The sequence below is a fragment of the Theropithecus gelada genome, chromosome 5 (assembly GCF_003255815.1).
Source record: "Theropithecus gelada isolate Dixy chromosome 5, Tgel_1.0, whole genome shotgun sequence".
Taxonomy (NCBI): Eukaryota; Metazoa; Chordata; class Mammalia; order Primates; family Cercopithecidae; genus Theropithecus; species Theropithecus gelada.
The window spans coordinates 29,584,858-29,606,754 of record NC_037672.1 but is presented as its reverse complement, the minus strand read 5'-3'; positions in this window follow the sequence as shown (position 1 = coordinate 29,606,754).

Genomic DNA, 21,897 nt, shown 5'->3' with positions numbered 1-21,897 from the left:
CTCTGACAGGTATTTTTGCTTTCTTCTAGTCACTGTATAAGGTAAAATTCTTACGCGGGCATTCCTAGGAGGCCTACATGATCTGGACTCCTGTTACTTCTCTGACTCCATCTCTTACTGTTTTTCCCACCTGGATATTCTCTGTTATAGACATTGGTTTCCTTGCTTTCTCTAAAGTGCTTTGCATGATTCTAATGCATGGCTTTTGCACTGGATAGTTTCTCTCCCTGAAAGATTCTTCCTGCAGACATAAGGCTAATTTCTTCTCCTTCAGTAACTATCCTCTTAAATGTCATCTACTCAACGAAAGCCACCAGGACCACCCTGTTAAAAATTACACCCACCGGAAACCTCTGCCTGCCTGACCATCACTCCTAATTCCCCTTACCTGCTCAGGTTGTCTAAACAGTTACTATGTTAACATACTATGCATTTATTAAGCTCATTGCTTATTCTTTGTTACTTATCACTAGAATACAAGCATCACATGTGCAGGTATTTTTGTCTACTTTATTACTGTATCTACAAATCCCCAGAACAGTGCCAGACACATAGAGATGTTCAGTTAATATTTGCTGAATCAAATTTCTAGGTGTGACAATGTGTCTAGCGAAATTTTCAAATTCCTTTAAAGATTCAGGTCTTGTCTATAAGATTTAAGCATGAATTTTTTTCGTGGAATCTTGAGGAATTTTGTTTTTTTTAAGGAGAACTTTTCCTCCTGTATTCTCTGTATTTTTTGAAAAGTAAAAATGTATCATTTTTTAGTTACTATGTGAATTTTCTCAAAATGAAAGCATTCTAGTCATCAGCAATACCGTTCCTTCCTCATTCAAACTACATATTCGATAGTTCAATGAATCTGCCTTTTACTTTCAAAGTTCCTCACGTTTCCTCACTCAGTTTCTACTGCCGAATTGCCCCCATCCATTTCACTGTAATGAATTGTGTTTACTAAAATAGAAATCTGTATCATGTCACCACACCCTTTATTCTTTTTGTTATTTGGTTTTTGAGACAGAGTCTCACTCTTTCACCCCGGCTGGAGTGCAGTGGTGCGATCTCGGCTCACTGCAACCTCCACCTCTAGGATCAAGCTTCAGCCTCCTAAGTAGCTGGGACTACAGTCACACGTCACCATGGCCGGCTAATTTTTGTATTTTTAGTAGAGACGGAGTTTCACCATATTCGTCAGGCTGGTCTTGAACCCCTGACCTCAGGTGATCCACCTACCTCAGGCTCCCAAAGTGCTGGGATTACAGGCGTGAGCCGCCACACTCTTTATTCTTATTTTTCCTTTGCTCACAAAATAAAGTACTACTTGTCATAGAATTCTAGATCCTTTGAAGTCTGTTTCTGCTGTATCTTTTAAGAGTATTCTTAACTTGATTCCCATTCTCATGCACCCTAAACTCCAGTCACCCAGATATAATTTTTGTTGCCCAAAAATGTTGTAAATTTTTCTTCAATTTTGCCTTTGCAAGTGTTGGTTTTTAACTAAAAGTACTTTCTGTCTTGTGGTTGGTAAAAATGCTGCTTATTTACCTTAATTGGGATATGTAGTTATGCTGAAGTAGCATGCAACCTCTTTTGGTTTAATACAATATAATGGTGGTATTCAAAGTATGGTCCATGGACACCTTTAAGTCCCTGAAACCCTTCCAGGGTCCTGGTGAGGGCAAACTAGTTTCAAAATAATATTAAAATGGCATTTTTCTTTTTAACTTTGTTGACATTTGCACCTATGATAGTACATTGTGGGTAAAGGCGGTGGCATCAAACAGAGTGACTATTACCCATTATATTCTTCACTACACTAGATTCTACATTTGTGCCCACAAGAGAAAAAAAAAAAAAAAAAGGTTAGTGTTCTTTAAAAAATGTACTTGATGAGGCAGTGAAAATTATCAATTAAAATTTGACCCTTGAATACATGTCTTTTTAATATTCTGTGTGACACAATGGGAAGAATACGCAAAGCACTCCCACTCCATACAAAGTAGGATGATTTTCTCCAAGAAAAGCACCTATGCACTAGTTTGAGTTTTGAGCTGAATTGGCACATTTTAATGGAACACTGTTTTTACTTGAATAATGACTGACAAACTACATTTATTCAAAATTAGATATTTGGCAGACATTTAGAAACATCAATGAAGCGAGTCTATTATTTCATGAAAATCAACAGAGACTTTTATGATCAATGATACATTTCAGGATTTCAAATGAAAGAATTTTGAAAATCAAGTGTTTGCCACAGGGAGTTTGACAGCCCCCCAATACCTGAACATTTTGCTGGTGAGACTGGTGGTGATAATAACACTTGTAATTTTTTTATTTTATTTTATTTTTTTAGATGGAGTTTCACTCTTGTTTCTCAGGCTGAAGCGCAGTGGTGTGATCTCAGATCACTCCAACCTCCGTCTCCCGGGTTCAAGTGATTTTCCTGCTTCAGCCTCCCGAGTAGCTGATATTACAGGCACGTGCCACCATGCATGGCTAATTTTTGTATTTTTAGTAGAGATGGGATTTCACCATGTTGGCCAGGCTGGTCTTGAACTCCTGACCTCAGGTGATCCACCTGCCTCAGCCTCCCAAAGTGCTGGGATTACAGGCATGAGTCACTACTCCCGCACAATTCTTTTTAATATTGAAAAATAAAACTTGCTTAAAGCTAAAAGATCTGAATGGCTAAGTCAATCAATTTTTTTTTTTTTCCAGATGACCAGTGCATCATGTTAAAAAATCGTGACAATAAAAGATGTATTCACAGTGCAAAATAAATGATGGATATTAATGTAACAATATAAAAAGTTCATTGATATGATTTTAGATTCCAGATTGCAATTAACCTTTAACAAAGTACAATTTATTGAGCATTTTCATTTGACAAAAAAGAAGATGATGCATAATTACCTGGAAAGGCTGTTAAAACACTCTTCCTTTTACCAACTACATAGTTGTACAAGCTCAGATTCCTTCATATGCTTCTACTAAAACAATGCATCTCAACTGATTTGATACAGAATCAGATAAGAAAAACGAATCTCATTCTATGAAGGAAGACATAAAGAGGACTTGAATTTGTAAGTAAATTAAATGCAACTTGCTATGATCTAAGGTTTGTCTCCACTCAAAGTTATATGCTTAAATTCTAACCCCCAAGGTGATGGTATTAAAAGGTAGGGCTGTCAGGAGGTAATTCATTAATGAGGATGGGGCCCTCATGAATGACATTAGTGTACTTATAAAAGAGGCCTAAGGAAGGTTGTTTGCCCCTTCCACCACGTGAGCACCAATGACAATGTGAATCTGCCATCTATGAACCACAGAGCAATCCCTCACCAGATACCAAATCTGTAGACACTCTGATCTTGTTGAACTTCCCCATCTCTAGAACTATGAGAAAGAAAATTCTATTTATAATTTACTCAGTTTTTCTGGGCACAGTGGCTCATGCCTGTAATGCCAGAACTTTGGGAGGCTGAGGCAGGCAGATCACCTGAGGTCAGGAGTTCAAGACCAGCCTGGCCAACATGGCAAAACCCCGTCTCTACTAAAAATACAAAAATTAGCTGAATGTGATGGCATGAGTCTGTAATCCCAGCTACTTGAGAGGCTGAGGTAGGAGAATCACTTGAACCTGGGAGGCAGAGGTTGCAGTGAGCTAAGATCATGCCACTGCACTTCAGTCTGGGAGACAGTGTAAGGCTCCATCTCAAAAAAGAAGTTACTCAGTCTAAGGTATTTCATTTTAGCAGCCCAAAGAGACTCAGATGGGACTTCTCACTGATTTGGTATTATTTAAAATTTTATTTTTAATATATTTTTTAATTTTTTGTTTTATATTTTAATTAAAATAATTTTTATGTTAAGTAAATGTATTGATTAAAATATATTATTTTAATTAAAACAAACAATTTAACAAATTTCTATTTTATTTATTTACTTGTTATTTGTATAAATTTAAGGGGTACAAGTGCAGTTTTGTTACATGAATATATTGAGGAATAACTAGGTCTGGGTTTTTATGTATAACCTTCACCTAGTAAGTAATTTCTCATCTCTCAACCTTGTCACAATCTCTCACCTTTTGGAGTCTCCAATATGTTCATGATTTCAGACTTTATGTCCATGTGTACACATTATTTAGCTCCCACTTGTAAGTGAGAACATACAGTACTTGACTTTCTGTTTCTTAGCTGTCTCCCTTAAGATAATGGCCTCCAATTCCATCCATGTTGCTGCAAAAGACAGGATTTCATTATTTTTAATGGCTAACTAGTATTCCATGTGTGTACATATACATATGGTAATATTTACCACATATATGCTGTATGTGTGTGTATATATGGATGCATGTATGTATATGTAAATCAGCCATTTGCATGTCTTCTTTTGCATAATATCTATGCAAATCCTTTGTCCATTTTTTAAATAGGGTTATTTGTAATGTAGGATTTGTCATGACCCCTTTGTTGGACTTGTGACAGGGATGTCCTGTTTACTCAGCCTGCCATGCTCAGCTCCTTGCAAGAGTGAGCACATGAGTGAGCAAGTCTGGCTGCTCCAGACACCAGCAGGAGCAAGCTCCATGCAGAGCCCACGGCAGTGCCCAGGTGGGGATGCGGGTGATACCAAAGACCAGAAGACATGTTACAATGCTCTCTTAGCTCCGCTGTCCATAGAGAGTGGTGTGTCATTAGCTTAGCTGGCCCCTTGCCTTATCACCTGAGGCAGCTGCCCTCGACAAAGGGCCAGTGTGGCAGCCTATTTTGGGTACTTGCACTCAGTGGGTCCCAAGCTCTTGTTCAGTGTCTCAGTGTCCAAGAGGAATGAGGTCATGTGGACACTTGAAGGATAGTGAAGGCAGATAATTTTATTTAGCTATGGATATGGCTCTCTGCAGAGAGGGGAGCTGAAAAGGGGAGCTGGAGAAGGGACAGGATGGGCAGGTAGTCTTCCCTTGAGGTCTGGCCAGCTCTTCCCTGAAGTCAAGCTATCTCTCTTAAATCAAGCCATCTCTCCTCTGAAGTCCAACCATCTCTAAGAAGTCAAGTTGCCTCTCCTCAGTCAAGCCACCAATCTCTCCTTTAGCAACTGAGTCTAGGGTCTTCATAGGCACAGGATGGAGGATGGGGTGGGCCATATGTAGTTTTGGAAAAGGCAACATTTGGTTGTCAAAAGGCATTCTTCAGAAAGAACAAAATCAGGAGAGTAGGCAAACAGGAATAGAAGTTATTGCTCTGGACAGTGGCTTTTGGGCTTTCTGGCTTGAAGAGGGGCTTTCACCAGGAACCTGTTCCTGTTTGCCTTCTGCCTCTATCATTTGTTTTGCTGTTGTTGTTGTTGAGTTGTTTGTGTTCCTTGTGTTTATAGCAGTCTCCTGTTGGATGCTAGTTTGCAAATATTTTCCCCCATTCTATAGGTTTTCTGTTCACTCTGTTGATTATTTCTTTTTCTATGCAGAAGCTTTTCAGTTTGAGCCCCATTTGTCTATTTTTGTTTCTGTTGCATGTGCTTTTGAGGTCTTAGTCATGAATTCTTTGCCTTAGACCATGTCAAAAAGTTTATCTAGGTTTTCTTCTACTATTTCTATTTTTTCAAGTCTTCCTTTTAACTCTTTAATCTACCTTCAGTTGATTTTTTTGTATATGGTGAGAGACAGGGGTCCAGTTCCATTCTTCTGCATATGGCTATCCAGTTTTCTCATCATTTATTGAAAAGGATGTCTTTTCTTCATTGCGTATTTTTGTTGACTTTGTCAACGGTCAGTTGGCTATAAGTATGTGGCTTTATTTCTGGGTTCTCTATTCTGTTTCATTAATCACCGTATTTATTTTTATATTAGTACCATGCTGTTTTAGTTACTGTAGCTTACAGTATAATTCAAGGTCAGTAATGTGATGCCTCCAGCTTTGTTCTTTTTCCATAAGATTGCTTTAATTTTTATTTTAATTTGAAAAACACAGTAATTATTGATAGATAAAACCTATATACACAAAAGCTCTCTGGGATCCTCAATAGTTTTTAAGAGAGTGAAGGAATCCGGAGACCGATGTGTCTGAGAAGGGATCAGTAAAATTTGCTTTCTCATTTTTGCTACAGGCCTAATACAGTAAGCGAGGAGATCATATTTCAAATTATCATTCAGGAAACCAGGATGAGAGGGGCTTTCTTACCCTACATTTGCACCACTTGTAAATTGTAACTTGTTTACAAGCAAGGAAGCAGATGTAAAATACACATAGCCACAAGCTAAATTCTGTGCGGTGGTTTAAATGTATCTAGAGACAGGAAAAGCCAGTGAGGGAAGATGTCAACAGGGAGTTTTAAGCAGGAAGTATTAGATGAGTATAGATATTCGATTAATGATAGTAAATAGACAGATGAATTGGTTGGCACAGGAATATTCACAGAGAGAAGAACAACGTTGAAGAAAGTTTTGCTGGATTTGTCACAATGACATTCATGATTGTGAGGAATGCATTCCAACATTAACAGAAGGTCTACATTAGCAGATGGAGGGTGAAGGGTATTTGGAAAGCCAGGTAAGATTAGAGAATGATGAAGTTTTTTATTTTTATTTATTTATTTTTTTGAAATGGAGTCTTGCTCTGTCACTCAGGCTGGAGTGCAGTGGTGCGATCTCAGCTCACTGCAGCCTCCACTTCCTGGGTTCAAGCGATTCTCATGCCTCAGACTCACAAGTAGCTGGGACTACACGCATGTGCCATTGCATCCAGCTATTTTTCATATTTTTAGTAGACATGGGGTTTCACCATGTTGGCCAGGTTGCTCTCAAACTCCTGACCTCAGGTTATTTGCCCACCTCAGCCTCCCAAAGTGCTGGGATTACAGGCATGAACCACCATGCCCGGCCAATAGTAGTGTATTTTTAAAATGAGCCAAAATAGTTCATATTTGATTTATTAAATACAAGAGTTTTGATTTTGAGAAGGGTTATGATGCATGTAGCATTTGAAGAAGTTAGATTGGTATCAATGGTTTGTGGAATGGTTAAATGAATGTGTCTGAGACTGAAATTAGCAAAGCCAGCTAAGGATTTTTGAACAAATCCCAATCATTAGCAGTATTAATTTGTAATTGGGGGTTGAGGGAGAGAGTTTAGAGAAGGTGAGGGGAGAACAAACATGAGAGATGGTTGGAAAAAAACATAAATTAGTTTTGTTGGCTGACTGGATATTGGGAATAAATATACTTTATACTCTTTGTAGAGCTTTTCTTGACTCTTTTTCTAGCCCTTTCTCTACTTAGAAAGCATTCCTCCCATCAATATATGCCCACAGAAATTATCACTCCTAACTTGAATCGTAGTTTTTTTCCTTACACATATACTTAGAAGAGTAGATCTCAAAAGTCATTAGTATAAGGTAAGTTCTGTATACTTCTGTGGCCTAACACGATGGTTGGCATATGCTGAGTGCTTAATAAATATTTATTTACTGCATAGTTGTATTATATATTTAATGTTTCAACTTAGGAAGAATGATTTATTTGTTCATCTAAGGCTCAGAAATAAAAGAATGAGTATCATTTGTTATATATGTATTTTGAAAAAGAGTATTGACAAAATTTCAGTTTTAATTTAAACTTAGTAAATTTTAAAGGCAGAGTTACAGAATACATAGCATCCTATATACACTGTAGCATTGTTTTTCCTTTGTATGTTGCATAATTGCATAAAATATGTTTCTATTAATAGAAAATATCGTACTACAAGGCAATCTGGGAAAGTCTATCAGACAAAATTATAGTGAAAAATAATATAAAAGTGTGAACTCCTATGTGTGACTTATACTTTCACTGATATTTAGTATATAAGGAAATGTATGAGCCTACACTTATAAGTCATCAGGAATTGGTCAGATATTTTTCTAAGTGCTTTCAACACAGTAATTAATTGAATCCCCAAAATAACACTATGAAGGAGGTATTATTATTATTTCTGCTTTACACGTGAAGAAATTGAAGTAAGGGATCATCAGGAACTTGCACAATGTCACGTAAGTGTATCATATATGTTTGTGACAGAGGCAGTATTTGTCTCAGGCAGTCCATTACCTTTGTCTTTGGAATGGAGCTTTTCCTATTAGGACATTATAGAGTTGTAAACATCTCATAAAAATGTCATTAAATTCCATATGATAGTATTTTATATATATAAAGGGCGATATTTTTCTCCTTCAAGGAAAAGCAGATTGGATTTTGTCAAATGGAGAATACAGGAAGAATTCACAGTTTCTTAGAAAATCCTATGTATTTATAGATCCAAAATAGTCCAATGTGTCTTATTTTACAATGAAATCTTAAAGTTAGGATCTGAAATTAGGAAGTAAGGATGCAAAGCTCTCCTCTATGGATTTAGAAACTAAAGTTCTCCAACACAAATGCAAAATTAGCTACGAAGATGATTCAAAGCATATGTCAGTATTGGAAATAGCAAAAGGCTCCTATCAAAAGAATAAGCAGCACATTATACACTAAGAACTTCTAAAAAATGTGCATGCGAGAGCTATCAAAATCATGAACACATCATTATTATTATCATTATCGTCATCATTTTCATCAGTTGCTATTTTTTAAATATACAGGGTTCATGATACAGAACTAAATGCTGCAAGATCACAAAAATATTTAAAAATTGCGAAGGAGCTCAAAAAGTAAAAACTACTGTGTGTTACCAGAGAAATTAAAATAGTGGCTCATTAATTGATTAAAGCTTAACACTTTCCAGCAACTGAAAGGATGACATTTAGTATTTTGCAGGTAGTTTATACAAGAGGGAAATTGTATATGAAAGAGTTAACATAGAGTTAAAATTATCTGCAATCAGACCCTGCTGAATGTTTGAGAATCTGACTCAATATTTGGAACCAATTAAATTTTCCTATATATAGAGTTGACATTCCTGTTTAAAAAAAATCAAAGTGCCCTTTTTCTTTATTGTTTTGATGTCGGTAAATATATGATTTTTAGAGGGAAACTATCTCTTTCCACACAAGGATTTAGATTTGAAATAAAATCTTGAAGTCCAAATGACAGCCTTCATATGCATATTATACAATCAAAATCAGTGACATCATTGTTTATTTGAAAATAGAATGAAAATGTGCTTTCTTAAAAGCAAAGGTAGTATTCAGTTCACATATTATACACTAAAATTAAAACAAACAAAAGAAATCAAAACACAGTTGCTTTAATCTTTAATTGATGTGTAGATCATATAGGTTGGGATTAAAAAGATAATCATTCCAAAATTTTATCTTTATGAGTGAGTAAAAAATAGTGGACCAGTTGCCAAATACCTTTAGAAAAATGATACATAGGTATACTTTTTATATAGAATGGATCTGCTTGCAGAGTTGGCAGAAATTTAAATATTTTTGAAATTGAATTAAATATTAGTTGTGATTATAATTAGAGGTGTTTATAATTGAAACGACCGTAGTAAAAGCTAATGTTTCCTATAAATTGAGAGTAGTAACTTCATATATCTACTTAGTATGCTATAGTTTTATGTATGTCTGCATGTATGTATTAAGTAAAAAATAGATTTAATTTTATACTGTTCATTTCATTTTAGTATTCATTTGAATTCTTATTGTTTTGGAGAATCTCAAAAAGTCACAGAAGTATTTGAAAAAAATAGACATATAATTGAAGGTGGCCCTCTCTAAGAAATAGAGATAAAAATCTGTTCTCTTCAAACATGTAAATTAAGGGATAATGATTTATATCTTAATATCACCTTGAGGGTTTCTTAAAAGGTGACTTTTCCCTGATGAGTGTCAGAATCACCTGGTTCAGGTATCTGGGATTTAAGCAAAATACACAATGATGTTGATGCACACCAAAATGTCATTGCTTTATTGCCTTAAAAATAATCTTGATTCATAGAAATTCCATGACACATTTTATGCACTTTCTTTGATTCCCTTTGCATTACCTCAAGAACTTTCAGACTTGAGACTTTGCTAGACAGGCACTCTACTCCAGTCTGTAGGGTTCCACCACTGAGGCTAGCTAGTTCCACACCAGAGTCTTTGTATCCTTCCCCAAAACTTGAATGAACTGTCATACCAAGGAATGTGTAATCTTGCCTTGAGAGAGGCCAATTACCTTATCCAGATGAAGCAACCAGAAACACAGCAGAGTTAACCTACTGTCAGGAGAAATTTGACTAATGGAAATTGGCAACGGGAGAGAAGTGGGTAGATGTATCATTCTCTTCTGTTCTTCCCGCAGACCGCCCTGAGGCATGATTTCTCCATTTAGCATACCTGGAGATGTAGCACTTGACTGAATGGACACATGTGCTATTGATTTACTTTCACAGCTCATCAAGAAGCTAGTGCAACTGTTCTTATTCTTTGTTTCACTAAATTTTTACTCCTGTATTTTATCCTGTTTTTTTTTTTTTTTTTTAAAGAAACTCAGGCAAAGACAGTCTATGTGCACACATTTTAAAAGAAATATATCTATTATATTAAGTCAAATATGTTTATATTTATAAAGTATCTTTAATTCAAGTCTACAAAAATAAAATGAATCACAGAAAAAACAAATCCAGTCTTATTATAAGAGCTATTAATGCAGAAACCCAGAGTTGCATAGAGAACACAAATTACTTATTTTCATGGTGTTTTTGACCAACACTTCTTAAATGTCCCAGTTCACAATCTAATTTATTGGGATAAAAAAGATTCTTGAATTCTTTCTTTCATTCGACTTGCCCACAAGTCCCTACCAATCCCCGCATAAAACCATCACTCAGAAGTAATTGTTTTATTTTGAAGAAGTGGAGGCCGTAAAATGTGTTTACTTGTTATTACAAAATGCAAGTGACTGTGATGTATGGAAGAATCAGTGGGAGTGATGCTTTTCCTATCAATATGAATTAACTTATTTTCTCATCAATTTTATCAGTAGTGGGGGAAATAGATGACAAAGATGGCCAAATGTTTTAAAATTTGATTAGTATATTTCGAGCTTGAGTCCTTGAAATTAAGTAGCCTCTTTCTCTTTTTGCTTTTTTATATAAAAATTTCACTTAAAAATCATCCTAGATCAAGCTACCATTGACTTTCTTCACAGAATTGGAAAAAAAACCTTTAAATTTCATATCAAATCAAAAAAGAGCCCGTACAGTCAAGATAATCCAAAGCAAAAAGAATAAAGCTGGAGGCATCACGCTACCTGACTTCAAATTATACTACAAGGCTACAGTAACAACTGCTACCAAACTGATATATATACGAATGGAACAGAACAGAGACTTCAGAAATAGTGCCACAGATCTACAACCATCTGATCTTTGACAAACCTGACAAAAACAAGAAATGAGGAAAGGATTCCCTATTTAATAAATGGTGATGAGAATACTGGCTAGCCATATGCAGAAATCTGAAACTGGACTCCTTTCTTACACCTTATAAAAAATTAACTCAAGATGGACTAAAGACTTAAACGTAACTCCTAAAACCATAAAAACCTTAGAAGAAAACCTAGGCAATACCATTCAGGACATAGGCATGGGCAAAGACTTCATGACTAAAACACCAAAAGCAATGGCAACAAAAACCAGAATTGACAAGTGGGATCTGATCAAACTAAAGGACTTCTGCACAGCAAAAGAAACTATCATCAGAGTGAACAGACAACCTATAGAATGGGAGAAAAATTTTGCAATCTATCCATCTGACAAAGGGCTATATCCAGAATCTACAAATCACTTAAACAGATTTACAAGAAAAAAACAAACAACCACTTCAAAAAGTGGGCAAAGAATATGAACAGATACTTCTCAAAAGAAGACATTTATGCTGCCAACAAACGTATGAAAAAAAACTCATCATCACTGGTCGTGAGAGAAATGCAAATCAAAACCACAATGAGATACCATCTCACTCCAGTTAGAATAGCGATCGTTTAAAAGTCCAGAAACAACAGATATGGGAGAGGATGTAGAGAAATACGAAAGCTTTTACACTGTTGGTGGGAGTGTAAATTAGTTTAACCATTGTGGAACACAGTGTTTCGATTCCTCAAGGATCTAGAACTAGAAATACCATTTGACCCAGCAATCCCATTACTGGGTATATACCCAAAGGATTATAAGTTATTCTACTATAAAGACACATGCACATGTATGTTTATTGTGGCACTGTTCACAATAGTAAAGACTTGGAACCATCTCAAATGTTCATCAATGACAGACTGGATAAAGAAAATGTGGCACATATACACCATGGAATAATATGCAGCCATAAAAAAGAATGAGTTCATGTCCTTTGCAGGGGCATGGATGAAGCTGGAAACCATCATTCTCAGCAAACTAATACAAGAACAGAAAACCTAACACCGCATGTTCTCACTCATAAGTGGGAATTGAACAATGAGAACAGATGGACACAGGGAGAGGAACATCACACACCACAGTCTGTCAGGGTGTGAGGAGCTGCGGAGGGATGTCATTAGGAGAAATACCTAATGTAGATGACAGGTTGATGGGTGCAGCACCTACCATGGCATGTGTATACCTATGTAACAAACCTGCACATTCTGCACATGCACCCCAGAACTTAAAAGTATTATATAAAAAGGTCATCTTAGAAATAAGAATTATGTTTTACATGAAATAGAGGATCTATATTGTGACTTGCTATATCTATATCTGTTCTCTAGATTAAATACAAGTCTGCTGCAGTTTGCTGGAGGTCCACTCCAGACCCTATTTGCCTGGGTATCAGCAGCAGAGGCTACAGAACAGCAAAGATTGCTGCCTGCTCCTTTCTCTGGAAGCTTCATCCCAGATTGGCACTGGCTTGATGTCAGCTGGAGCTCTCCTGTATGAGGTGTGTCTGTCAACCCCTCTTGGGAAGTCTCTGCCAGTCAGGAGGCATGGGAGTCAGGGACTCATTTGAGGAGGCATCCTGTCCCTTAGCAGAGCTTGGGTACTGGGCTGGGAGAACCCTCCTTGTCAGGATCTGCGGCACTCTTCATAGCCAGCAGGCAGGAATGTTTAAGTCTGCTGAAGCTGTGCCCACAGCTGCCCCTTCCCCCAGGTGCTCCGTCCCAGGGAGATGGGAGTTTTATTTATAAGCCCCTGACTGGGGCTCCTGCCTTTCTTTCAGAGATCCTTGCCCAGTGAGGAGGAATCTAGTGAAGCAGTCTGGCAACAGCCACTTTGCCGCACTGTGATGAGCCCCTCCCAGTCTTGAGTACGGTTAGGGGAAAGTAGCCAACTCAAGTCTCAGTTATGGTGGATGCCCCTGCCCGCACCAAGCTCGATCGTCCCACGTTGACTTCAGACTGCTGTGGTGACACTGAGGATTTCAAGCCAGTGGTTCTTAGCTTGCTGGACACTGTGGGAGTGGGACCAGCTGAGAGAGACCGCTTGGCTCCCTGGCTTCAAGCCCGCTTTCTAGGGGAGTGAACAGTTCTGTCTTGCTGGGATTTCAGGCATCACTGGCGTACAAAAAAGTAACTGCAGCTAGCTCAGTGTCTGCCCAAACAGCTGCCCAGTTTTTTGCTTGTAACCTAGGGCCCTGGTGGTGTAGGCATAAGAGGGAATGTCCCGGTCTGCGGATTGCAAAAACCATGGGAGAAGCGCAGTATCTGGGTCAGATAGCACAACCCCTCATGGCTTCCCTTGGCTAGGGGAGGGAGGTCCCCTGCCCCTTTTACTTCCCAGGTGAGGCTATGCCTCATCCTGCTTCTGCTCGCCCTCCATGGGCTATACCCACTACCTAACCAGTCCCAATGAGATGAGCAGGGTACCTCAGTTGGAAATGCAGAAATCACCCTCCTTCTGCTTTGGTCTCCCTGGGAGGTGCAGACGGGAACTGTTCCTATTCGGCCATCTTGCCTCTATCTGTAAGAGAGTTTTATTGCTCTACAACAAATTACCAGAAACTCAGTGGCTTTGAAATGACATTTAACAACTCACAGTTGCTTTAGATCTTTGGATCAGGAGTTTAGCCAAGGTGTAGCTGGGTTGGTTCTGTACTTCAGGATCTCTCACAAGCTAAAGTCAAGGTGTTGGCTAGGCAATAGTCATCTCAAGGTTCAACTAGGGAAGAAGCTTCTTCTAAGCTCATTCACGTGGTGGAGGGTAAGATTCAGTACCACTTAAAGTGGTAGACTGAGGGTGTCAGTTCTTTGCTGACCGTTGGAGAAAGGCTGCATTTAGTTCCTTGCTACTTGGGTGGCTCCATAGAGTAGCTCAAAATATGAAAGCTAGCTTTGTAAGAGCAAGAAAGTTAGAAATGTGAGCAAGAGAGAAAATGAGAGAGAGGGGGAGAGAGAGAGAGAGAGAGAGAGAGGAAATAGAGAGCTAGAGGGAACAAAACGAAAGTCACTGTCTTTCATCATTTAATTTTAGAATTGACATCCCATCTCTTTTGCCACATTCTATTCATTAAAAGAAAGCCAAGGAGAGGGTATTACACAGGAGCATAAGTAACAGGAGTCAGAGAGCATTGGGAACCATTTCAGAAGCTGCCTAACGTCATCTCCTAGAATTTATTAAAGACTAGGGAACAATATATGTATAAATTAATTTTATGTTTATAAATTCATTTTATACAAGTAAACAAGATTTTACACAAATAGTCATCATTGTGAAAAAATGTCTTATAAAATTTTCCTTAAATAAATATTTTGCCTTAACAGTATCATTTAAAAACTATTTTATTTGCATATTGTCTCATAGATGCCATACTTGGTAATATGCATTTGAACCCAGTTTAAATCTAGCCATCAATCAGTCACCCTACTATTTCTGCTTGAAGTGAGTTGTATGTTGTAATAAAATATACAAGCTTAAAACATGGGTTTTGTCTTCAAGGAACTAGCCATCTTCCTGAACAGCCAAACCTATAAAATGTGAAAAATTATAAATTAAACTTTACATATATAAGTGATAAACAGAATAATACAGACTTTAAATAATGCAGAGATTGCTAGAGGAAAAAAAAAAACAAAGTTGAAGTAGGTACGAAAGGTTTTATTTAGGAGTTGAAGCTTGAGGTGGACCTTGAAAAATAGAGAGTGCATTTGTTATTCTCTGCCTACAAGTCTACAACCTCCTTCCTAATTTGTGGGGCATTCTCAATTGTGTATTTTCTGGCAAAAAGAAACATCTTACCTCCCAAAGTACAGATCATCTCCATGCCAACTGGCACGGAGTGCACTGATGCATGGCTTTGTCTATCAAATATTCCTTAGTTAAAATTTTTCATATGGAGCAAATTAGACAAAGATGAAGTAAATTCCTTTGTGGTGGTGTGTGGTGATGTGTTCTTTGCTGCTTGACTCTCCAGAATTGCCTTGATTTTTCTTGATTTTTCTAGGTCTAGTTTTCTAGTGATTCTATTGGCTACTTGTCAGTTCTTCTTCTGCTTTAAGATAGACAGCATCTGTTTACCTGGCTTGCGTTCATCAGATTGGTTGGCATAGCCAAATATCAGGTAGGTAAAGAACCATGGTAAGTTTGCTTCAGGTTAGGGCGACAGCATGAACAAAGGGCTGACTATGTGGTATTTTTTGGCATAATTAATAACATGGACAGATGCGGATGTCTGATTTGGTAAGCATGTCTGTGACAAGCACCATGAAGTAAATAGAGAATGCTAATTAGATAACACCTGTCTCTGATAAAGATGAATGTGCATCTTTTCAGTCTTAAAAGTGGAAAAAGCTTTGTGTCACTTTATGGAACTAGGAACTGGAAGAAAGTTGGACTGTCAAGGCTTGCCGTGGTAACAGAAAAATCCCCTCCTGTTATGCAGGCTGTCCTCCGAGAAATAGCTTCTGCATTGGAAAACGGAGCTTGTCATAGAGAAAAAATGAGAAGAAGTAATCGTTTGTGTGTGTGTTTGTACGTGTGTGTTTGATTTTGGAGTGTAGGGTAAAGAGAAAGCAAATGCAATTGGAAATTTAAGACTCAGACCCCTTTTCTCAAGAAATATAAGTAAATAAGACCCTTGTCTTATTTACTTTTGGGTTGAGAGGAATTAGTCTGCACAATATTTGGAGATGAAGGAGAGTCCCTCGAATTTCCAAAAGTTGTCCTGTGTCTAGGGTGGTACCAGCACTTTGGAGAGACAGTGATTTCTAAACTGCTAAATGCCACATATTTTACTCCGGGAAGATCTCTTGCTGCAATAAAGCAGCAAGCGTAAAGACCTTAAATATAAAATAATGTTTTTAGTTATTAATACAGCCTTTAAAAATAATATTTTATTACTATAACCTGGAGCTAGGTGGCTTTGAGGGACTGTAAAACCAATAAAGCATTCAGCATAGCATAATATGAAAGTCCAGGTAATGTTATTTTAATAAACATTTAAGTCCATCTGAAGTTATGTGCATTTTTAATTGCTTTCACCTCTTTACCAGACCTTGCTAACTTGAAAGAGAGATTGCTATGGGGTGTCACTACTGTTTATGCATATTATTGAATGGTTGGCTTCTGAAATTTGTGGAATCTATTTCCAAAGTGAAGGCTGAAATTTTAATGTGACCCCCTTAGCATTCTGTTTCTGCTAGACCCATAAGCCCTATAAGTGCAGAGTTAACAGTACATTTCACTCTGACTTCATCATTTACCAGTAAACCTAAATAGCATTTGAGAAGAGTACATAATAAATGCATTCAGACATCGCAGCTGTTTTTTGTCTGTTTTCCAAACACATAATGTGCTAATTTGGAAAAAAAATCAACAACAGCTGCAAATACATGTCAACAGCAAGGTCTTCAAGGGAAGGCCTTAATAGGTTTTGTTAATCAGTGGTGAACCAGGTGTGAATAAATAATTAACACACTTGATAACGGAGCCTTGTTGCCACTACTGCTGTAGCTAAAGTTCTGATAACCTTTCCTTTAAGTTCAGGATTTACCCACAATATTGTTTTTAAATGTAATCACTATAAATTCAATAAAGTTAATGTCAGATTTTTTTAAAAAAGAATATTGAGTATGGATATCAGGAAAGGAACCTCACATAATTTAGAATACCTTTTAATCTTACAATGACAATAGATGTCTAATCATCTTTTTCATTAGCATGCTATTTTGTTAAACAAAATACATGCCTGTTAGTACAGAAATGATTAATCAAAATTAATCTCATATAGAACATGTCAGTATATTTATTAACATTATGATTGTTCATTTTCCTTTTGATAATTGAAAATTCCATAATACAAAAGACGCATGATCATAACAGTATGTGAGCGTAAAATGCAAGCCAGAACTCTATGGTTATTACCCTTAAATCTGGTGTTGTGAATGTTAATAAACCTACATGTATTTTAACCACTTACTGTGTAAGGGAGTAGAAAAGAAATATAAGGCACATTAACTATTCTTATTGTGTATAAAATATAATTGATGAAATCTTAACATTTGTGGATATTAACAAACAGGCAACAAGACAGAAGAGTCATCATTTTACAGAAGATGTACCTACTATGAACTAAGTTTTAGAATATGCCAGTGGTTGTAAACTAGTGGTTCCAGGATCAGCCACATCAGCATCACCTAGAAACTTGTTTAAAAGGCAGATTCTCAGGCCCTACCTGAAACCCAGTCTGAACTCTGAGGGTGAGTCCCAGAGATTTGTGGTTTAAGAAGCCCCTCCGGGAGATTTTGATGCTTGCTAAATGTTAAGAATTATTTTTCGATGTTAGTCACAAATTTGTATAACAGAATAGTGTTAATTGCCAAATGCATGGTTGGATGACTAAGGCCCACATCTGGGAATGAAAGCTGTTTTACATCCCACACACTCTGTCAGAAAAACCAGCAGCTGGTGGTGTCACTTCTCTGTTAGACTTTCTGAGAGGCACCAGGCAGCAGAAAAGTCACTTGTCACCAATTTATTTTTTTATCTTGATATAAGAAATGGACAGTGTGGGAAAAGGTTCAGTCACCTTTTGAAAAAGAGGAGTATTTTTTTTTTTTTTTTTTTTTTGAGACAGGATCTCACTCTGTTACCCAGGCTGGAGTACAATGGTGGGATCATGGCTCACTGCAACCTCTGCCTCCCAGCCTCAAGCAATCTTCCCACTTCAGCCTCCCAAGCAGCTGGGACTACAGGTGCACACTACCATGCCCAGCTAATTTCTTATGTTTTATAGAGACAGGGTTTCTCCGTGTTGCCCAGGTTGGCCTCGAACTCCTGAGCTCAAGCAATCTACCTGCTTCTGCCTTCCAAATTGCTGGGATTACAGGAGTAAGACTCTGAGACTGGCCTAAAAGAGCAGGATTCTTAAAGTAGGGCTATCCCTCTTCTCCAGCTCATGGCAGTTAAGGAGATTAGAGGTGCTTTGTTTTCCCAAGTTAAGGGTGGGAACTTCAAGTGATTGATTTGTAAAAGTACCATTGACAAAATGCTCACTCCTCCAATAATAGAAGGATTGATATTAACCTGTCAGCTGAATATTGGAATCAGAGGAGTGCCTAAGGAGGTCGACGAAGCTTGGAAGCAAGGCTAGAGAAGTTTCTATAACCTGTTTTGAAACGTTGGCATATTAATTTCTATTAGGTTGAAAGGAATCACTTGTCTATACCAAAGAATAGGGTTAGATAGGATATGTAGACGTAGGATCTAGAAAATGACTTTTTTGACATCATGCTTTCACTGGCCATGTAACCTTGAGCAAATCTCCTTTCCTTCATTTTAAAAATTAGAATAATGATACTACATAGCTTAAAGAGTTGTACATATTAAGGCAATATACATTATTTAGTTTGACACATGATACATAGTAATTGGTCAATAAATTGAGTGTACATTAAGATTTAAAAAATCTTATTGTTTTTATATTTTTGATCAAAGGTCTAAAAGGTGGTTTATAAAATTCGTCACAACTGCAGGTACAGAGAACTGACTATAATATTTGGATATTTATTATTTCCTCCTTGTGTTTTATATTTTCCTCTGGAGATATATATATATATATAGAGAGAGAGAGAGAGAGAGCGTGCCTATATATATACACACATATATATATATACACATATATATATATATATTTTTTTCCCCCTCTGGATTTAGGTGACCTTGTGTACCCTGTTATGTATAAGAAATAATTGTTACCTGCTGACAATGTACAGGTACATATTGTTTCAACATGCAGAATTTGTTCTGAAAGGTGACAGGGATGTTTACATTAGTTTAGCCAGTCCAGAGATCCTCTCTCTCAGATTCTGTTAGTGGAATATGAATGCTTTGTTGGTTTTTCATCAAGTTCAGGCAGATTTCAAGTTTCCATTTACTTTTAAAGGCCTGTGTACCTCTTTTGTTTTATTTTACATGCCACAAAATCTAGTTTCTCAAAAAGTGCACATGTGCATAATATTGAGCAAGAACCATCCATCACATAAGTGATACTTAGCAGATAAACAAAACACATTAACATTTAAACAAAAATGAGTTTTTGCACCACTATGTTACCTACTTCTGATATAGGAGCTGTGAGAAACAGGCACTGAACAAAAATACCTATCGGGAAACATGATTGAACCTGCAGTAAAGCTGGATTCCTGTAATGGAGAAATGTTTTATAATGAGGTGTGACTGAATCAAACACCTGGTGGTTGCAATATCAAATTAAATCACGCCCTTTGAACTCAATTTCACTTATGAAGTAACTGCAGATTTTTTTTTTAAATGCACTGTGAAAATAAACTCATCAAACAGAATGCTGTGAAAGTGGGGATGAGGTAAGGGGAAGTTGGTTTTCAAAAGGCGTCATTATCATCTCTTCTTAATTAATAAGGAATCATCTTTGTATTCATCTATATAAATTAAGTTTGGTAAATTACTTCATAATATCTGTCATAACTCACAACAATATTTCCAAGTTGCGAGTTAACAATTTATGTTACTCCTTTTTCTACTCAGTCTCTTTTAATGGATAGGTGATCAAAATTATACTAACAATCATAACAAAGCAATACTACTTTGAACAATTATAACTAATATCTATTAAATGCTTTCTTTGAAGCATTTATACTTGTCATCCTAGAATCCTTACAGACATTAACTCAAGTCACAAGGAAGACACTTTATGTGGATTACTTCTGCAAGGTCCATAAGGAATTACACTCCTTAAATTGGCCCTTGACCCTTCATCATGACCCCTAAGGTTATGTGGTTACTACAAATGACTCAGCATTCTTTGAGATAACTAGGTTCTCTTCCATTTCTGAGTCCTTGACTTGTGGTTGGCCCTTTGCCTTAAAACTCTCTTTAGCTTTCCACTTCAATTCCAATCCCCCTTTTGGACTGGTTTTAGGTGTCATTCTCTTTAGGGAGACTTCACTTTCTTTGTCTGTTTTGTGTTGCTATAGCAGAATACCTGAAGCTGGGTGATTTCTAAATCACTAAATAAACTTCTTTCAAGTTTATTTGACTCACAGTTCTGTGGCTGGAAAGTCCAAGATTGGGCAGCTGCATGTGGTGAGAGCCTCCCTCATGCTGCCTTGACTCATGATCCCAGAATAGTGACTGTTTCATGTAATCGTCATCCTTACCAGGTTGGGAACACTTGGATATGTTATGCCCCTTGTGAATAGGGACTGTATTTTGTTACTCACATGTAGCAAAGTCCCAGGGCACAGTGGACTACCAATATATATTTGTTGAAACCATGAATAAGTTAGATATTTTTATATTTTTGTACTTATATTTAGGCTATTTTCCAAATAATTCCTGGGTTACAAAACAACATACACAAAAAAGGCTGTCGACACAGAAGGGCAAGAATATTCAGACATTTACAAATGAACAATTTGCTTTCTGTGAAAATCTTGATATGTTGAAAAAAGGGTAGAGAAATAGATCGTGGAGCATTAGCCAGTGAATTCGAAGGATATTGACTTTAAAAAGTCCTAAGTCAGGATTTTACTTTACCCTTTAGTCATTGAGGGATTTTCAAGTCCACTTAAAAAGCATTGCCAAATGTGTATTATATGAGTGATTTAAAGCTAATGGCAATGGAGTTGGATGAATGAAAGGAAACAAAGAACTCTAAAATAAAATAAACATGCAAAATGAAAATCTAAGCTGTATGGAGTTATATACAATGAAGAGTCAATTGCTGCATTTCTGCAAGATACATTCATTTGTTTCTTGAGTAATGTTCAAACTAACTTTAACTAAACTTTCTTGTTTTTTTAGCAGGCTTTTGATGATTAACGAGACCTCAATTTGAGTGCTTTGGGAGCAATATTTAAATAGGAATTGAATAGTGATTAATAGCAAACAAATTTTGTGAAAATTTAATCTATGACTTTCAGAAATCAGACACAGAAGTAAAATACATATATATTTATGTTTAAATAAGTATTGAAAACAAATCAAAATGATGTGTGCTGTAAATGGCATGCATTATTTATAGAATCGATTACAATAAGAAGTATTACATATGCACATATATCAATTATGCTAAATAGATTTCAGATATTTAATGACTAAAGACTCATAGGTGCCTCAGAACTAATTATAAAATGAATAAGCTATTATCCATCTTCCTAGATGTTTCTGAAATGTCTTTGAGTATTTAACATTGTTTTGAGCAAGATGTTGTATTAGTTTTATACATTTGACAGCAAATTAAATGTATTAATCACATTGATTTGCATTTATTTTTTCACTATCATGCTTAGAATTATTCAATTCTAGAAGAACTATCTAAAGGAATTTTCGTAATATGATTGAAACATTATGAGTCCCGGTTCTGTTGAAATACTAATTTGCCTTGAAAATTTTAGTAGCTTTTCTTATTCTACATGCATGTTTTGTTCATATTTCAGATGATACAAACTTGCACCATAACAGATAATAACTAAAATAAGGTAATA